Source organism: Ursus americanus, chromosome 10 (genome assembly GCF_024610735.1).
Source record: "Ursus americanus isolate L20-20 chromosome 10, mUrsAme1.1.p, whole genome shotgun sequence".
In the NCBI taxonomy this organism is placed as follows: domain Eukaryota; kingdom Metazoa; phylum Chordata; class Mammalia; order Carnivora; family Ursidae; genus Ursus; species Ursus americanus.
The window spans coordinates 19,869,399-19,885,089 of NC_142136.1; the positions used below are offsets into that span (position 1 = coordinate 19,869,399).

Below are 15,691 nucleotides of genomic sequence, written 5' to 3' on the forward strand. Positions count from 1 at the left end.
ATACCCAATTTTAAGCACTTAGATACTGACTAAACTAAAATAAATGTTTCTTTGATGGATTTATTGAAAACGTGTGGCATTTATTGTTATTTTTTTAATATTCATGAGCTGAATCTTAAAATTCGGTTCTGCTTCAGATGTATCTTAGGTTCATGTTTACTTGTGATCAGAGTGGAAATCAATCTAAACGAAGGTCTAAAAACATTTTTTCAGTTCTGTTCAAGGATGCCATATTTATTATGTTCATTTAACTTCCAAGTTGTTGTTTGGAAATGATCTCATTAGCCACAGAGGTATTCTCTCCCGATTTTTTGAATACTACTTCAGGAAACATGGAACTATATCAGCATTCACATTTATACTTACATTAACTCAATTTTGTATCACTACCACCATATGAGCACCGTACTCTGTATCCCCATTTTTCACAGAAAATAAAAACATGCAGAGAAGGTAAGCAAACTGTCCTATACCACTACCGTAAGTAGCAGAGTACCCGAGCAAGCGGTCGGATTCAAACGATCACAATATATTGTGCTATGTCTTAATAGCTTTTCAATCTCTAAGGCAGATGGAGTTGAGTTGAGAAAGATATTGTACACATTATTTTTCTCAGTACACACACTTGTGTGCAGGTCGCACACGTGCGCACGCGCGCACACACACACACCCCTCTTTAAATGAAATAGGAAGATACTGTGAACTACCCAGTTGGGCAAGTTGTCAAATTGCCATACAATATGGAGCCCATACGGCTCTCTATTTGGCATGCATAAATCAGGATTCTGTTTGAATTCCATAATGAATAAGCTAATAAGTAGGTTTTATTGCAGAAGGGAGACTCAATAACCAAAAGCAAAAAAGAGAAGGCTTGGGTGCTCTTAATATGCCCATCATACTACAGAAAAGCACAGAAGTAGAATGACTTTTAAGATAAACTCCAAGATTCTTGCCTGCTTGTGTTCACACTCTGTAAAATCCTGGCCCCTTGAGTTTGGGTGGGCTCTGTGATTACAATAAAATGTTACTCCAACGATTAGGTTCTATGTTCTATGAAAAACATGACAGGATTTTTAGATGCAGTTAAGGTGCTCACTAGTTGGTTTTGAATTAATCAAAAGGCAGTTTGGGGCGGATGTGACTTAATTAGGGAAAGCCCTTTTGAGAAGGCATAGGCTCTTCCTGGGCCTGAAGAAGCAAACAGCATGCTGTAAGCTGCCTCTGGAGAGGCCCCATCTTCAGGAGTTGAGGCATAAGGAAATGAATTCTGCCGACAACTTTGAGTCTAGAAGTGAATTTTTTCATGACTAAGCCTCCAAATAAGAATGCAGCCCAGTTGACATCTTGACAGGAAACTTGGAAGATCTTGAGCAGAAAATACAACTGAGCAGTGCCCGGTCTTTTGACAAATAGAAATTGTGACATTATGAGTGGGTATTGTTTTAAGTCATTTGGTTTCTGAAACTGTGCAGAACGGAGAATGAATACAGGGATGGTACGTTCAGGTCTTTGTTGGGCCAGTGTGGGTTTGAATTTCTGGGCTGGTACCCTTTTCTATTTATGGCTCCTCCTTTTAACAGGATAAGCCTTGCCTGTGGGAGAGGTACAGGCTGCTTGGCCCTCGGTTGTGCAGAACTGGTGTACCAGCTATTTATGATACTGACCCAGCAAACCCAGTTACCCTGTGCCAGTGGACGTTGTGTTATAACTCTATATATTGCCGTTTTTTCCATATTTAATTTGTTTCATGACTGACAAGAATTGTTAAATCTAAAAAGTGGTATATCTGGTGCATTCCCAAATATTTTCAAAGAGTCCTTAAAATATTCTTATTTTACTATCTCTTTTCCAGATGCACATCTCATTCACACAATTTGATTTACTTTTTCTATCCCATAATAAGCAGAAGCAATATGAATGAAGATTTATATATAATTATCTAAAGTAAGAAACAGAAGGCTTTGCTGATTTGTGTCTCCAGATGTTTTATGTCAGATGAAAACCATTATATAACGCTTTGCTAAATATAGTACACCCATGTGATTATCATCACTTCTCCTGGAAAATATTTCCTTCGGTGTTAAAAATATAAACAAACCAGGAAACTAAAACATCTATGAGTCATGATTTTCATGTATAAACCTTAAAGTAGAAATAGTAAGTCACCTATTTCATTTATATAACTTAAAAACAAATATAATTTAATTACACATAGTAAATATAATTTATATACATACTTGCAACTTAAATTATTTCATCATATTTTGTGTCTATGAGTCAAAGTTTTTTTAACTTTAGATTTATGGTTTCTTAACTTTTTCTAATGCTCTCTCCATACAGCCTTGATACTTTTTATCATGTCTAATGTGGCTGTGAAAGCATTTTGTTTGGTTGGTTATTTTAGGACACATAAAATCTGTATTATGTTGTCTCTTCCAAGTTAAAGATCTGTAGATTTTAAGGAAACAGCAATTATACAATTACAATTTTAGGGAAATATGGAAAATGATGAATAAATTGGTGAAAATATTTAGTTACTTCCTTAAGTCATGTTAACATGGGTTGTTGATTACCAGTATTTGCAGAATTGGCACTTTTTGAGGACAGTCTTTAAGACTTGTTCTGAATCCAGGAGGGTTGTTTTTGCTGTTTTTCTCCCTGGTTCTCCTTCCTAAACTAGTGGGCTTTTCAAACATTTTAGCTTTGCTAACATGGAGCTACCTGCCTCTCAGTTGCTTGCCACCAACATGTCCACGGCTTTGAGAACATCCTTAGGGTAGAACTTCCCTAATACACTGTCCCAAATAAAGTCAGGGCACTTGGGGAGAGCTTCAAATACCTCTGTGGTTATGGCCTGCCTTTCCCCCTGGGAAAAATCTCTGAGCTCCTCCTCCAGAGCTGGGTGCTGGGACAGGGACTTTCTCCTCTCAGAATGATGCCCTTGCTCTGAGAGCAACGAGCTGGTCAGGAGCAGTGGTCTGTTCGAGGCTTGCTTCTCTGGGCATGGAACTCCCACCCTGCAAGTGAGCTGAAAGGAGGGTGATTGGGGTTTCTGTTTTCTTGGACTGCTATGTCTACTATAAGGTCTTATCCTATGAGTGAGGGCTGCATGAAGGAAGGGAATCCCTGAAACAGTGAGTTGGGAGATGAGAAATGCTTTACCTTGCCTCCCCTGAGGAGACACCACTGCCCTAGACTGGAATCTGTGGGAAGTGATTCTTGGTCACCCATTCAGAACGTAGTTTCCATCTTGGGGGGAGTGAGGGACATGACTCAAATGCCATAGACTCAGTTTTATGAGATTTAATAGATTTTTCTTCATCTTTATTTGTTTCATGCCCTTTGGCCAATTTACAGATAATTTAAATGGTTCTTTTGCTCATTTATTTATTTATTTTTTCTAATTTTCACCTCTTACTATTATTTCATCAGAGCCAGGGTCCACAGAATTCCCCCAAGCAATGATTCCAGAAGTCATCTGTCCCAAAGGTAGTTTGAAAATATATTTTAAGTAAGCTTTGGAACCGAGGTAAAATAAAGGAGACAGGAAGCACACTGTCGGCAGAGTAAAGAGCCTAAGGAAAGTTTCAAATGACATTGAAAATGCAGGACACATTTAAGGAACAACAAATAGTCCAGCTTTGTAGAAATGTTAGAAATGTAGGAGAGTATTGAAAGAAGAAATGGAGAAGACTGTTGGGATCAAAGTTTTTGCTGAAGAATTCAGAGGGATATATATTTAATTTTGTAGACAATGTCGTAGGATTGATCCCCATAACATAGTAAATTAACCTTTTGCCAGGCAAATATTGATAGTTCCCTTAAAAGACAGAAGAATGGATAAACACTTTGTTATACTTAATATTAAAAAATATATACGCATGTATATTTATATATGCTTCTGAATTCTACAAATACACAATAACTACAAGAAATCACCTTAAAAGTAGATTGAGAATTTCAGTGTTATTTAAAGCTTGACAAGAAGAGGGTTATGAAATTAAATCTCAAAGACAGCTCGTTGTCATGATGTGAGTTAAATTTCCTAGTGAACAATATTCTTCTTTAAAATTGTTTTTCTCATTCACAGGTCTCATTCAATGCATATGGGCGTCATGTGTGGTGGTGGTGGGGTCAGGGGGTAGAAGTTCCACTTTGGGTGTCCACTTGATCCAGGAGGAGAAAAGCCCGCTTCTCCACTCATCAATCTATTCAACTCAGTGCCTTTTCTTCTCATTGGGGAAGCCTCTAATGAATTAAAGTTCAAATGGGAATATAAGAGTAGATGTCTGCCTTATGCCATAGCCTCAGAGTCTGTGATATTAAATGAGGATACAGGGCCAGTCTTCAGAAAGTAAAGGAATGAAACGCTCTCATGAATGAATTTTTTTCCACAGAAAAATATCATTAACCATTGGACACAACTAAATACACACAGCACATAGCGAAATTTTAACACTATGGTTGACAGTGATGCACCTTTTCTCAGAAATAATTATTTAATCTGTTCACACCCTTTTCACATGGCCCTCTTGTGTCAGTAGTGATGACATTTCCCCTGACAAAGACTTAATGACTTCATACGAGAACATAAGAAAAAAGGACAAATAAAACGCCAAGCTGTTTCTGTGCTGTCACGGTTTTCTCTCCTTCATGTGGTTGCTGACAGCCAAAATTGAAAACACGCTGAGTTTCCTCGGCACCTGATGCTCACGATACCGCACGTCAGAGGCAGAGATCCTGGGACAGGGGAGGAGATCATGGCGAGGGAAGTGGAAGCGCGCAAAAACATCGGAGGCCAAGGCCACTTGCTCATTGCCAGGAAAATTGAGAAAACAGTACCCAGGGTTATTCCTCTCCCCTCCGAGATGCAGCATGGTCTAAGAATGTCTCCAAATAGCTGCTACATCACGTAGGAGGAGGGCACTTTCGAAGCACAGGAGGATTCAGATCGCTAAAATAAGGACGTGCTGAGGAGTTACTTCGTTGTAAACTGACTGCAAAGAATAAATAGCCATAGGGAGATCGTTGCAGATCGTGAGTGGTTCTGGATATGTGTTTGCCAGAAGGACAGCTTACAGAACAAGAAGGAATCTGGGTGTACAGAGACATGAAGTAGATACACAATCTTTCCCTGCTGTTTACTCGGACTACACGTGAATTCATATGATATTTTTGTTTATTTAAAAAACAATCACAGTGCTCGCTTCAGCAGTACGTACGTATACTAGAATTGGAATGATACAGAGAAGATTAGCGTAGCCCCTGCACAAGGATGACATGCAAATTCATGAAGTGTTTCCTATTTTTATAGTATAATGCGAAGTGGAATAGGTCAGTCAGAGGAAGACAAATACCATATGATTTCACTCATGGGGAATTTAAGAAACACAATAAATGAGCGAAGCGGAAGAGAAGAGAGAGAGGCAAACCAAGAAACAGACTTAACTCTAGAGAACAAACTGATGGTTACCAGAGGGGAGGTGGGTGGGGGGATGGATGAAGTAAGTGACGGGGATTAAAGAGGTCGCTTATCATGATGAGCACTGAGTGCTGTATAAAATTGTTGAATCACTATATTGTGCACCCAAAACTAATATAACATTGTATGTTAACTATACTGAAATTAAAACTAAACACTTTAAAAAAATTATTATTCTTGGAAAATTTTTTTGTGGTAAATATTTTCTTGAGTTTTGATTAAAGATATATAGTAAAATAAAATGTGCTTAATAAGGGTAGTGGGATCTGATTACCTGTTTGCAAACTGGGGAGATGAAAAGCGTTGGTAGGAACAGCAATAGGAAAACTCGTCCACTGACTTACATTATCAGGTCTGGACAGACATGAGGCGGCAGCAGGTATAAACAGTATTACTAACTATAAGCAGCAGGCTGTACATTAGTCCCCAGAACGTATTCATCTTATAACAGGAAGATTGTACTCTTTGATCAGCAATCTCCCCATTCCCTTCATCCTCCACCCCCTGGCAACCACCATTCTACTCTCTGTTTCCATGAGCTTGGCTTTTTTTTTTTTAAATTATACATATAAGTGAGATCATACAGTGTTTGTCTGCTTATTTAATTTAGTATATTGACCTCAAAGCTTATCCATCTTGCTCCAAATGGCAGGATTTCCTTCTTTCTTCTGGCTAAATAATATCCCATTATAGATATATACCACATTTTCTTTGTCCATTCATCCATAGAGAGACACTTAGGTTGTTTCCCTACCTTGGCCATTGTGATTAATAGTGCAATGAATGTGAGAATGCGGATATCTCTTCAGGATCCAGATTTCACTCCATTTGGATATATACCCAGAACTGGAATTGCTGGATCATATGGTGGTCCTATTTTTAATTTTTTCGAGGGACTTCCATACTATTTTTCATACTGGCTGTACCAGTTCACATTCCCATCAACAGTGCACAAGAGTTTCCTTTTGGCCACATCCTTGCCAGCACTTATTGCTTGTCTTTTTGATATTAGTCACCCTAACTGGTATGAGATGGTATCTCATCATGGCTTTGATTTGCATTTCCCTGATGATTAGTGATGTTTAATACTTATTCATAAATATGTTAACTGTTTGGATGTTTTTCTTTTAAAATGTCTATTCCATTCCTCTGCCCATTTTTAAATCAATTTTTTTAACCATTGAATGGTATGAATTCCTTGTATATTTTGAGTATTAATTGCTTTATCAGGCATGCCATACACTTTCTATTGTTTTATCAGTATTATCAGATGGCCAGTGTTAAATTCTTATCTCTACCATCTCTTCCACTACACAAATATTTTCTCTGTTCCTTTCATCTTTTCCTTTCATTCACTCCCCCACAGTCCAGCTCTTTTTTCCAATAAATATTCATAAGGCATCTATTTCCACACATTCCAATACAGTAGCCTCTGGTTACATGTGTCTACTAAGCCCTTGAAGTGTGGTCAGTCTAAATCACTAGGCGTCACAAATGTAATATACACACTACATTTCAGTGAGTAAATGTGAAAAATAGAATGTGAAATATAATAATAATGCCTTTTAAAATACTGAAATCCAAATGCTCCAAGTCAATGCTTTTCAGGTATGTAACCGTTTTTCTGCTCCCTTTCTCCTTTCCTTCCTCTGCTCCTTGCAATTTTTACAAAATAGAATTATAATGTAGTTGTAAGAACTAATACAGAGAGGTACTATGTAACCTCTAAACAGATTCCCAGAATAGTGACATCTTAATAAACTCTGGTACAACATCACAATCAGTATATTGACTTTGACATGGTCAAGACACTGTATCACCACGATACTTTTGTCCTTTTATAGCTACATCTACTTCCCTTCCCACACTCTCTGGCTTCAGTCCTGGCAACTACGGGTTTGTTCTGTATTTCTACAATTTGTTATTTCAAAAGCACCGTGTAAATGGCATTATACAATATGTAACCTTTTTGCAATTGGTTTTTTTCACTCAGTATAATCGTCTGGAGATTCTGGGAGGTTGTTGTCTGTATCAATAGCTCACTCCTTTTATTCTTAAATAGTATTCCATGCTATGGGTGTTATCAGTTCATTTAGCCATTCACTTGTTCAAGTACATCTGAATTAGTTTCAAGTTTTGCTGTTATTGTAAAACTCCTACAAACATTCGTGAATAGGTTTTTGTGTGAGCATATCCATTTCTCTCAGATAAATGCCCAGCAGTACAATTGCTGTGCTATCTGGTAATCCTCCCATCCTCCCAACAGCAGGAGAATGAGTTATCTAGTTTCCCCACATCCTCAACAACAATTAGAGTTGTCATGATTTTTAAAAAATTTTTGCCATACAGATTAGTGTATAGTGCTACCTCATTGTGGTTCTAGTTTTCATTTCCCAAATGGTTAATGATATATAACGTCTTTTCCTGAGCTAATTTGCCATCTGTTTATCCTCTTCAGTAAAAGGATTGTCTTTTGCTCATATTCAAATTGAATTGACTTTTACCTGTGGGTGTTGAGGATTCTTTATATATTCTAGATACAAGTCTGTTGCTTGATATGTGGTTTGCAAATATTTTCTCCCACTCTGCAATTTGTCTTTTCATCCTTATAATAGCATCTTTTGAAGACCACCATGTTAACTTTTGATGCAGTCTAACTTGTCAAATTTTCTGATGCAGTCTAACTTGTCAAATTTTCCTTTAGTGGATAGTCGTTTTGGTGTCAGGTCTGAGCTCTTTGCTTACCCCTAGATTTTCTCCTGTATTAATATTTAAAACTTTAATAATTTTACATTTTTTATTTAAGTCCATGATCCATTTTGAGTTAATTTTTGAATAAGTTGTGAGACTTAGCTTGAGGTCAAGATTGCTCAATCGATTGATTTTGGGCTCTAGACAATTTGGTGCATATTGCTATGGCTTCTTGTTAGATTGGCCCTTTTTGTCATTAAATAATATTTCTCTTGGTCTCTGGTAATTTTATCTGTTCTGAAATCAACTTTATTGGGTATAATATAGCCACTTCTACTTTGCTTTAATTAATATTTTTATGATATATCTTTTTTCATGCTTTTACTTTTAAGCTGCCTATATCAGTATATTTGAAGTGAGTTTTTTGTATACAGCATATGGTTGGGCAATGATTTCTAATCCCTTTTTCCAATTTCTGTCTTTTAATTGTATGTAGACCATCTGCATTTAATGATCTGTTAGTGCTTTCATCTGCCATTTTATTTTTCTGTTTTCTATTTGTTCATTTTATATTTTTTGTTCTGTTTTCATTTCCTTACCTTATTGTGGTCTACCCATACATTTTTGGGATTCTGTTTTTTACTTATCTAGTGATTTTTGTGGTTGTTCTAGGTATTATGCATATAACTTATCTACTGGTGTTGTCGTTTTAACAGTGTGAGTAAAGTACAGAAATGTTACTTTGACTTTGCACCCCTTTGCTCATCTTCCCACTTTAAGAACAGAATTGTTTTAAATATTACGTATACATATATTTAGAACTGCATCACACAGTGTTACAATTTTACTTCAACTGTCAAACAAAATTTAGAACCTCAAGAAAAGGGAATTCTCTTGTACTTAACCACAGTTTTGCTTACCATGTTCTTTCTTCCATTTTTACATTCCAATGAACCTTTAAATAAAACCATTTCCTTTCTTTGCAGAGAATTTCCTCCTTTGGTCATTCTTTCAGGGTAGATAGCAGATATGCTGATTTCCCCTTCATTTCTGGAGTATATTTTTGCTGAGTATAAGATTCTGAGTGAACAGTACTTATTCTTCAGTCCTAAAAAGTGTTTTGTTCCTATTTTTTTTGGCCTTCTTAATTTCTGATGAGAAATCTGCTGTCATTCAAATTTGGTTTTTCTTGCAGGATAGGTGTCATTTTTTTCTTGTTGCTTTCCAGATTGTTTGTCATATGGCTTCAGATTTCAAGATTTGACTAAAACGTGTCTTGAGGTTTAGCCTCTTGAATCTGTACATTTATATCATTTCCAAATTTGGGGAGTTTTAATACAGCATTTCTTCAAGTACTTTTAAAATACGCCCTTTTTCACCTTTCTTCCTGGGACTTCGATAACACGAATGATAATCTTTTGTTATATTCTCTGAGGTTCCTAACGCTTTATTCATTTATTGTCATTCTCTTCACACCTTGTTCCTCAGATTGGGTAAGTTCTCTTCCTTTATTTGCCCATCACCAAGTCTTTCCTGTGTTGCCTCCAATATCCTGCTTATTCCATTTATGAAGGTTTTTAAGATCTTATTATTAATATTATTTTGGCAATTGTATTTTTCAGTTTGAAACTTTCTATTTGGTACTTCTTTACATCTAACATTTGTTTTCTGATCCTTTCTAATTTTTATTATTTCATGTGCACACGATTGCTCATTGAGGCATTTTTTTTTTATCATGACAGCTTTAATTCTAACATCTCCATCATCTCAGGTTTTGAATGTACTCGTTGTCACTTTTTATGGGGTTTGAGATCTCCCTGGTTCTCGGTATGACAAGTAGGGTACAGAGGCACCTCATTATTGTCAGGGGGCGGGGGTAGTAAGTCCAGGCTACTCTCGTGCTTTGCTGTGACACTGTGGAAGACCAGGGCCTGTTAGCAGCCAGTGAAAACGATCGTCCTGGCTCCTGCTTGGTCTTCTCGATACCAGTATGACAGAAGTGTTGGAGTACCTTGTTACAGCTTTGCAAGTGAGGATACGAAGGCTTTCCACTTGGCATTTGCTGACATAGGTAGGAGTAGGACCACACATCTTTCTATGGCATTTGGCTGGACTAGAGCATATCTTGCATAAGAATTTTCTGTCTTGTTAAGCTTCTTTTTTCCTGGTCCTTTGGCTAGAGAGCAGGCTCTTGTTGAGGCTTTTTTTCCCCCTTTTCTTTTTTCTCTTTGTTTGCGTCCATTGATGTCTCTGGGTTGCTGGTTTCTTCATATCCAAGTCTGAGATATATGAGGCAAAAGGAAACAAGAAGTTTACCACTGTGTTGTACTTTGGGCCCTAATTTCTCTAGCGTTTTCTGTCTCTTTCAAAGTTTTCTTATATTTGTTCTATACATAATGTCCAGGGGTTGTAGTTGTGCTTAGCAAAAATAATAGGGAAAAGCATGTTTACTTCACTTTTGTGGAGATAGAATTCTCAATGTAGCAGATTTTTAAGGTCTTGAGTTAGGCAGTGGATATAACATTCAGGATATCATATTCCCTGTTAGAGTATTTAGCTTTTATTATGAGTGAAATTACAGATGTGCAGAAATATTCCTATGACACAATCTTGAGTAATGTGGTATATAGTGGAATCACTTTTTGAAATGAACTTGAAGGAGCATTGAGTACGTAGGAGAATCAAGTGTTCAATATTGGGTATATATTATATATTTATGATTCGCTTATAGGTCTGATGTTTAGAGAGTTTATTTGGATTTAAAATATTTCATTTTGTCAGTATATGAACTGCATTCAAAACATGGAAAAGGAAAATTTAAAACATGGAAAATTTGGGGTGCCTGGGTGGCTCAGTCAGTTAAGCATCTGCCTTCGGCTTGGGTCATGATCCCAGGGTCCTGGGATTGAGTCCCGCATTAGGCTCCCTGCTCAGCATGGAGTCTGCTTCTCCCTTTGCCCCTCCTCCCACTTGTATGCACTCTCTCTCGCTCACAAAAATAAATAAAAATAAAATATTTTAAAAAATAAAAAATAAAAATAAATAAAACACAGAAAATTCATTAGAGGCAGATTGTAAAGATATGCAAACAGTGGGACCAGAAAATTGTCCTGGCAAAAGTCAAAGCATAGACATTAGGCAATATGGAAGATCCAACCAAAGACAGAAATTAAAGTCAAAGAGATTGTGGATGGGGAGTGGACATAGTTGAGTCTCAGAATCCAAAAGAAGAGAGTGAGAAGTCCAGTTACAATGAATGAGAAAGAGAGGTTAATGATACGAATATCGAAATATGGTCCTTGTGTTTGGAAACATGGAAATCACTATTTATTTTGGAAAGAAATGTTCTTGTTCGATCGTCTTGAGTGGATGTGATGAGGGGTTGCTCAGAGAGTGAAAGGCAAATGATGAAGTGCATGCGTCATGTGAAGATAACTCTCCAAATTATCCTGTGAGAAGGAGAATCCAAACTGGGGCAATTGTTAGAATGAGGAAAGGTAAGTTTTTAAGGCGTCAGGTTTATTTTAAAAATAATTTAATCTGTTTGTTGATAGGATATGGTAGAAAGGAGAGGTCAAAATGCACAAAATAAACTATTAATTGAAGGTGTTAAGAATGTGACAAAGTATGAGAAATCAATCTTGTACTTATAGCTTTTTATATATTTTAAACTTACAATATGGCTTTCTTGTATATCCTCACTCTTGTTTAAGGAATTCTGATTATGTAAAGGGAGATCAGAAAATATTAAATAGTTTCCTTATTTGAATATTCAAACATAGTTACATTTTTATATGTTTGGAACAGATGCAAGTAAGTAGCAAAATATCTGACTGGATTTTTTAAAAAATTATTACTTGCTTGAGATTATTGCAGCATCTGGTTCATGGTTCATAAATAGTATCGATAGAAAAATAAATACAAGATGGTACTTTGAACTATAAATCATATTTAATGCTCCTTTAAATATTAGTTTATCAGTCTTTGTGTGCTTAAAATTATACTGTCATAAATAATTTCTCCGTACTTGGAAAAGTGGTGGTATGTACTAAGATTAAACAAAAAAATCTGGCTTCAATTTAGAAAGTTTGTTGTTTTAAGACCTTGCTTGACCACCTACAACATGTGTTTGTAAATCCCTGCTTGCAGCTTTGTGTTTTTCATGAGACTTTCTATTCCAATAAGAACAGCTGGTGAAATTAAGGTTACTGTCCTAAATTTCATTTAGAAGCCATTGGTGTAAAGCTATTTTCAGGATCATTTACTTGGCTCTCGAATAAACGCCTCTTAGTTGTTAGAAATGTAATCTCACTTTGCTAATGTTCAAATCACGGATGGATATCATCATGCTTCTGAAAACGAGTTTATATTGGATGGGTTAAATGTGTATAGTAGATTTTTAAAAATTAATTTGGACATCACTTTAAAAATTATCATTTTAAAAGCACAATTTTAGGGGCGCCTGGGTGGCACAGCGGTTAAGCGTCTGCCTTCGGCTCAGGGCGTGATCCCGGAGTTACGGGATAGAGCCCCACATCAGGCTCCTCCACTATGAGCCTGCTTCTTCCTCTCCCACTCCCCCTGCTGTGTTCCCTCTCTCGCTGGCTGTCTCTATCTCTGTCAAATAAATAAATAAAATCTTTAAATAAAAAAAAAAAGCACAGTTTTGGACATTGAGAACTTTGGTGGTATTATCTGTTAAACTATAGATCTTTTACATTTTTAAATAATTATTTATTTATTCACTTCTGTTTGCAGTGGGAGGGGTGTTGCTCTTTCATTTTTATTTGAAGAAAGGACTTTATTGAGATTTATAGAAGACTTCAAAGGACAAAAAATCCTGTGGTCACCTGAACTAACCTGATCATCTTACCAATAAAGTTATCAGAGATATAATAATCAGAGAACATAAATAATACGTGCCTACTGGTGACACTACAAAGTGACAGAACCATGTTTTAAAATCCTTGATATTTGCCTTTTCCAACAGAGTGCTACTCCTTTTATTGTTTTCTAATTTGACTATACTGAACAGTTGTATATTTTTATAAAAGAAAGGAGTACAAGAAAAAAGAACAGATTCCTTGTTCCAAAGTTAGATGCCACATGCTGAAGTTTTGAGAGCTTAATACATAATGCTTCCCTCCTATTTCCCTCATCTAGCTTGAAATCAAATGACAAACAGGAAGAACAGTTGGAAATGGAAATCACACTTTATGATGATAAAATTATTTGGAAAATATGGCTTAGGTCTGTGGATATCTTCAAATTAAAATTATACCCTTACATTGGTCAATCCACTTTGGTAATTAACCTTGGAGAATTAGAGCATGGGATTGCAGAATTATTTGCAGAGGACAGATCCCCCCAAAAAATCAGAAGAGCTTGAACATTACTTCTCTGATCATCTTAGTGAATTCATCCACCAGATAATTTATTTCTTCCCCATAAGACGTGAGTGAAGATGCTTGACAGTGCCCATTATCATACTCCAGTGCAAGGTCCTTTCCATGCAAAAATGAGGAGCAGAGAAGAAGTGTCACAGAAGAAATGTATTATTAACTGAGCTTTCTTAAATCCCAACAATATTGTACTAGGCATGACCATGGCTAGGATATGAATATATTGAAAGTATAACTTCTATACCTCTAGATTCTGGCAAACTATTAAGCTAGAAAATTGAAAGTAAAGAAAAATAACCACATCACACACATGAAAATCTTATCTTCCAACACCAAACGTGGGATTTATTTTAGACATGATGAAAATTGGGCCATGGATAAAAATCTGACAATGTCAACTAACAATTTGTTAAATAATAACAATTAGGACTTTTTAAAATTTAGAAAAATTATAACTGCATAGCTAATATTGTTATTTTAAGTCAAAGAACATTCCAAACAATTATATCATGGACTGATTCTAAAATACATTATAAGAATAAAATTTGGAACAAAATTCTACTTTATTAGCTAAGTAATATAAAGCCCAAAGTTTCTTTTAATCCCTGACCAGGTCATTAATCAATGATTAATTATTTAACTCTCAAAGCAACCCTCTAGCTTTCTAAGAATAATTGAGGAATCTGTTACCAGAATTAGTGTGTTCTCTGAACTTCTAGATATTTTGCTTTATATAGCGATTACCAAGGGGAACCATGACTCAAATCACACATTTTATATATCCATAAATTGTTTTTTCTCTTGATGTAATTTTATGAACTTCATAGCTCTCCAAAGATGCTTTTGTAATTATATCCTTGAATAGTTGTTCTTATAAAATTAATATGTTATGGACTGAATGTTTGTGTACCCTTTCCCCAAATTCATATGTTAAAACCCTATCTCTCAATCTGATAGTATTAGGAGGTGGGTCCTTTGGATGTAATCAAGATAGATAAGGTCTTGAGGACAGAGCCATCAGGAGTGGGATTAGTGCCCTTAGAAAAGAGCTTGCTTCCATCACCTGAGGACAGAGCAGGAAGTCTGCAGTCTACAACTAGGAAGATGACTCTCACCAGAACCTGACATGCTGATGCCTTGGTTTGGACCTCTAGCCTCCAGGAAAGTGAGAAATAAATTTCTGTTTTTTATAAACCACCTTCTGTACTTTGTTATACAGCAGCTTGAATGAAGATATAATGACTAAAGTTTCAATATTAAATATTGGATTATATGGGCTTCTATTATTTAATTCCTCATATTGATTAGAATTTTTAAGAAACTTATGTTATTATAAACATATTTTCCATTTCCCATATTCAACTAATCATAAAATTCTATTAACATCTAATGCATTTTCTTTTTCTTTTGCTGTCAGCCAGGCCCTCATCTTCTGGGTTGATCAAATATAGACTAACAGAACTTTTCACCTGTATTGTTTCTACTCCTTAATCTACAGACTTTGTCAGTGTTATATTTCTAAAAGTTTACTCTGATTAACTCATGCTCGCACTTGAAAATCTTCAAAGATTTTAATTTGAACAGTGGCCACTAGCAACAATCAAATTGATTCAAATGATTCACTACAACTGATGCATATACTTTTCTGGGGAATGTAATGTTAGAAACTATCCTTACATGTTCATTCAAGTGAATGCCATCCGCATTAAAATTGTTTGGATTATGAACTGGAGACCGCTAGTCATAATGAAGTCAATATAGGAACTTTAAATTAAGCACATCCCACCATCTCCTAAAAATACCAAAGATGACAGAAAACAGACACACACAAACAAAATTAGATCAGAAACTAAGATAAGAAAATGACAGAAAACTTTAGTATCCTAGGCATATATTAAACAGAATTGATAGAGATCAATGCAACACAAAATAAAAAAATTTATTTCATTTGGTCCAATGCTGTAATAAGATTACAACTCAATAAAAGCACACAGCAAGGTAGAGTGAGAAAGACATGCCATATCTTCTGTACTCAATCTCCCAAAGACTTAAGTCCCCTACCAGAAAACTAGACCCTAGTCCCTCCCAAAACATTCAAAGGAGACAGTAAAGGAAG

At 36.0% G+C, this 15,691-nt stretch overlaps 1 non-coding gene across 1 annotated transcript; it reads left to right on the top strand.

Annotated features, from left to right (window-relative positions):
- The first annotated feature begins 5,199 nt into the window (after positions 1-5,199).
- Positions 5,200-5,310, top strand: LOC123801179 (U6 spliceosomal RNA). Its single transcript, XR_015725999.1, has one exon. It is a non-coding gene; the product is annotated as a U6 spliceosomal RNA (small nuclear RNA).
- The last annotated feature ends 10,381 nt before the right edge of the window (positions 5,311-15,691 follow it).